Genomic DNA, 5,692 nt, shown 5'->3' with positions numbered 1-5,692 from the left:
TGCGTCATTTTTGGACAGAAAGTTTCTGATTTTTGCAATGTTACGTAGATGGAAAAAAGCTGTCCTTGAAACAGTCTTGATATGTTCTTCAAAAGAGAGATCAGGGTCCAGAGTAACGCCGAGGTCCTTCACAGTTTTATTTGAGACGACTGTACAACCATCCAGATTAATTGTCAGATTCAACAGACGATCTCTTTGTTTCTTGGGACCTAGAACAAGCATCTCTATTTTGTCCGAGTTTAAAAGTAGAAAGTTTGCAGCCATCCACTTCTTTATGTCTGAAACACAGGCTTCTAGCGAGGGCAATTTTGGGGCTTCACCATGTTTCATTGAAATGTACAGCTGTGTGTCATCCGCATAGCAGTGAAATTTAACATTATGTTTTCGAATGACATCCCCAAGAGGTAAAATATATAGTGAAAACAATAGTGGTCCTAAAACGGAACCTTGAGGAACACCGAAATTTACATTTGATTTGTCAGAGGACAAACCATTCACAGAGACAAACTGATATCGTTCCGATAGATAAGATCTAAACCAGGCCAGAACTTGTCCATTTAGACCGATTTGGGTTTCCAATCTCTCCAAAAGAATGTGGTGATCGATGATATCAAAAGCGGCACTAAGATCTAGGAGCACGAGGACAGATGCAGAGCCTCGGTCTGACGTCATTAAAAGGTCATTTACCACCTTCACAAGTGCAGCCTCAGTGCTATGATGGGGTCTAAAACCAGACTGAAGCGTTTCGTATACATTGTTTGTCTTCAGGAAGGCAGTGAGTTGCTGTGCAACAGCTTTTTCTAACATTTTTGAGAGGAATGGAAGATTCGATATAGGCCAATAGTTTTTTATAATTTCTGGGTCAAGATTCGGCTTTTTCAAGAGAGGCTTTATTACTGCCACTTTTAGTGAGCTTGGTACACATCCGGTGGATAGAGAGCCGTTTATTATGTTCAACATAGGAGGGCCAAGCACAGGAAGCAGCTCTTTCAGTAGTTTAGATGGAATAGGGTCCAGTATGCAGCTTGAGGGTTTGGAGGCCATGATTATTTTCATCATTGTGTCAAGAGATATAGTACTAAAACACTTTAGTATCTCCCTTGATCCTAGGTCCTGGCAGAGTTGTGTAGACTCAGGACAATGGAGCTTTGGAGGAATACCCAGATTTAACGAGGAGTCCGTAATTTGCTTTCTAATGATCATGATCTTTTCCTCAAAGAAGTTCATAAATGTATTACTGCTGAAGTGAAAGCCATCCTCCATTTGTGAATGCTGCTTTTTAGTTAGCTTTGCGACAGTATCAAAAAGAAATTTCGGATTGTTCTTATTTTCCTCAATTAAGTTGGAAAAATAGGATGATCGAGCAGCAGTGAGGGCTCTTCGATACTGCACGGTACTGTCTTTCCAAGCTAGTCGGAAGACTTCCAGTTTGGTGTGGCGCCATTTCCGTTCCAATTTTCTGGAAGCTTGCTTCAGAGCTCGTGTATTTTCTGTATACCAGGGAGCTAGTTTCTTATGACAGATGTTTTTAATTTTTAGGGGTGCAACTGCATCTAGGGTATTGCGCAAGGTTAAATTGAGTTCCTCGGTTAGGTGGTTAACTGATTTTTGTCCTTTGACGTCCTTGGGTAGGCAGAGGGACTCTGGAAGGGCATCAAGGAATCTTTGGGTTGTCTGAGAATTTATAGCACGACTTTTAATGCTCCTTGGTTGGGGTCTGAGCAGATTATTTGTTGCAATTGCAAACGCAATAAAATGGTGGTCCGATAATCCAGGATTATGAGGAAAAACATTAAGATCCACAACATTTATTCCATGGGACAAAACTAGGTCCAGAGTATGACTGTGGCAGTGAGTAGGTCCAGAGACATGTTGGACAAAACCCACTGAGTCGATGATGGCTCCAAAAGCCTTTTGGAGTGGGTCTGTGGACTTTTCCATGTGAATGTTAAAGTCACCAAAAATTAGAATATTATCTGCTATGACTACAAGATCCGATAGGAATTCAGGGAACTCAGTGAGGAACACTGCATATGGCCCAGGAGGCCTGTAAACAGTAGCTATAAAAAGTGAGTGAGTAGGCTGCATAGATTTCATGACTAGAAGCTCAAAAGACGAAAACGTCGTTGTTTTTTTTTTTGTAAATTGAAATTTGCTATCGTAAATGTTAGCAACACCTCCGCCTTTGCCGGATGCACGGGGGGTATGGTCACTAGTGTAACCAGGGGGTGAGGCCTCATTTAACACAGTAAATTCATCAGGCTTAAGCCATGTTTCAGTCAGGCCAATCACATCAAGATTATGATCAGTGATTAGTTCATTGACTATAACTGCCTTGGAAGTGAGGGATATAACATTAAGTAACCCAATTTTGAGATGTGAGGTATCACAATCTCTTTCAATAATGGCAGGAATGGAGGAGGTCTTTATACTAGTGAGATTGCTAAAGCGAACACCGCCATTTTTAATTTTGCCCAACCTAGATCGAGGCACAGACACGGTCTCAATGGGGAAAGCTGAGCTGACTACGCTGACTGTGCTAGTGGCAGACTCCACTAAGCTGGCAGGCTGGCTAACAGCCTGCTGCCTGGCCTGCACCCTATTTCATTGTGGAGCTAGAGGAGTTAGAGCCCTGTCTATGTTCGTAGATAAGATGAGAGCACCCCTCCAGCTAGGATGGAGTCCGTCACTCCTCAACAGGCCAGGCTTGGTCCTGTTTGTGGGTGAGTCCCAGAAAGAGGGCCAATTATCTACAAATTCTATATTTTGGGAGTGGCAGAACACAGTTTTCAACCAGCGATTGAGTTGTGAGACTCTGCTGTAGAGCTCATCACTCCCCCTAACTGGGAGGGGGCCAGAGACAATTAATCGATGCCGACATATCTTTCTAGCTGATTTACACGCTGAAGCTATGTTGCGCTTGGTGACCTCTGACTCTTTCATCCTAACATCGTTGGTGCCGACATGGATAACAATATCTCTATACTCTCTACACTCGCCAGTTTTAGCTTTAGCCAGCACCGTCTTTAGATTAGCCTTAACGTCGGTAGCCCTGCCCCCTGGTAAACAGTGTATGATCGCTGGATGATTAGTTTTAAGTCTAATACTGCGGGTAATGGTGTCGCCAATGACTAGGGTTTTCAATTTGTCAGAGCTAATGGTGGGAGCCGTCGGCGTCTCAGACCCCACAACGGGAGGAGCAGAGACCAGAGAAGTCTCGGCCTCCGACTCCGACTCGCTTAATGGGGAGAACCGGTTGAAAGTTTCTGTCGGCTGAATAAGCGACACCGGTTGAGCATTCCTACAGCGTTTCCCTCCAGAAGCCATGAGAAAGTTGTCCGGCTGCGGGGACCGTGCGAGGGGGTTTATACTAACGTTACTATCTGTATATACTGGTGGCACAGACGCTGTTTCATCCTTTCCTACACTGAAATTCCCCTTGCCTAACGATTGCGTCTGAAGCTGGGCTTGCAGCACAGCTATCCTCGCCGTAAGGCGATCGTTGTCCTGTATATTATAAGTACAACGACTGCAATTAGAAGGCATCATGTTAATGTTACTTAGCTTCGGCTGTTTGAAGTCCTGACGAACCATGTCCAGATAAAACCTCCGGGGTGAAAAAGTTGAATGAAAAAAGTTGAGTGAGGGAAAAAGTAAAAATATACGGTAATGAAAAAGTAAAAACCGTCAGGTAGCAAAGTAAGATCGGCAACAAAACGCACAGCAGCGTAAACAAGTCTGCAAGTTGTGACCGGAAACAGGGGGTCAAACATTATCTCCCTCACTAGCTTTAAGCACCAGCTGTCAGAGCAGCTCACAGATGACTGCATCTGTACATAGCCCATCTATAATTTAGCCCAAACAACTACCTCTTCCCTTACTGTATTTATTTATTTATATATTTTGCTCCTTTGCACCCCATTATCTCTATTTCTACTTTCTTCTACTACAAATTTACCATTCCAGTGTTTTACTTGCTATATTGTATTTACTTTGCCACCATGGCCTTTTTTTGCCTTTACCTCCCTTATCTCACCTCATTTGCTCACGTTGTATATAGACTTTTTTTTCTACTGTATTATTTAATGTATGTTTGTTTTACTCCATGTGTAACTCTGTGTTGTTGTATGTTGTCGAACTGCTTTGCTTTATCTTGGCCAGGTCGCAATTGTAAATGAGAACTTGTTCTCAACTTGCCTACCTGGTTAAATAAAGGTGAAATAAATAAAAAAATGTGACCCATGACCAGCCTTTCAAAGCACTTCATCACTACTGACGTAGGTGCTACGGGGCGGTAATCATTTAGGCAGGTTATCTTCACTTTCTTGGGCACAGGGACTATGGTGGTCTGCTTGAGACATGTAGGTATTACAAACTCGGTCAGGGAGAGGTTGAAAATGTCAGTGAAGACACTTTCCAGTTGGTCCATGCATGCTCTGAGTACAGGTTGTCATGGAAAAATCTTTATTAAGTGAGAGAGACTTTGTTATTCAAACAATCAATCTTTATTATCGATTAAGAATTTAAATAATGAAGCTGGTCGGTCACAGACTCTGGAGAGTGGGACTGAGAGCTCAACCTTACAAGACAGTACAGAGGTCGTACAGTTGAAGTCAGAAGTTTACATACGCTTAGGTTGGAGTCATTAAAACCTGTTTCTCAACCACTCCACAAATTTCTTGTTAACAAAGTATAGTTTTGGCAAGTTGGATAGGACATCTACTTTGTGCATGACACAAATCATTTTTCCAACATTTTTTTTACAGACAGATTATTTCACTTATAATTGACTGTATCACAATTCCAGTGGGTCAAAAGTTTACATACACTAAGTTGACTGTGCATTTAAACAGCTTGGAAAATTGCAGAAAATTATGTCATGACTTTAGAAGCTTCTGATAGGCTAATTGACATCATTTGAGTCAATTGGAGGTGTACCTGTGGATGTATTTCAAGGCCTACCTTCAAACTCAGTGCCTCTTTGCTTGACATCATGGAAAAATCTAAAAGAAATCAGCCAAGACCTCAGAATTACAGACCTCCATAAGTCTGGTTCATGCTTGGGAGCAATTTCAAAACGCATGATGGTACCACGTTAATCTGTACAAATGAATGCACTTTGGTGCGAAAAGTGCAAATCAATCCCAGAACAACAGCAATGGACCTTGTGAAGATGCTGGAAGAAATAGGTACAAAAGTATCTATATCCACAGTAAAACAAGTCCTATATTGACATAACCTGAAAGGCCGCTCTGACTATGGTTTTCCACTGCACATGGGGACAAAGATAGTACTTTTTGGAGAAATGTCCTCTGGTCTGATGAAACAAAAATAGAACTGTTAGGCCAAAATGACAATCATTATGTTTGGAGGAAAAAGGGGGACGCTTGCAAGGCAAAGAACACCATCCTAACCGTGATGCACCGGGGTGGCAGCATCATCTTGTGGGGGGGGCTTTGCTGCAGGAGGACTGGTGCACTTCACAAAATAGATGGCATCATGAGGAAGTAAAATTATGCGGATATATTGAAGCAACATCTCAAGACATCAATCAGGAAGTTAAAGCTTCGTCGCAAATGGGTCTTCCAAATGGGCAATGACCCCAAGCATACTTCCAAAGTTGTGGCAAAATGGCTTAAGGACAACAGTCAAAGTATTGAAGTGGCCATCACAAAGCCCTGATCTCAATCCT

This window comes from Salmo salar, chromosome ssa01 (genome assembly GCF_905237065.1).
Source record: "Salmo salar chromosome ssa01, Ssal_v3.1, whole genome shotgun sequence".
NCBI lineage: Eukaryota > Metazoa > Chordata > Actinopteri > Salmoniformes > Salmonidae > Salmo > Salmo salar.
Note: the sequence above shows the minus strand (reverse complement) of the source record.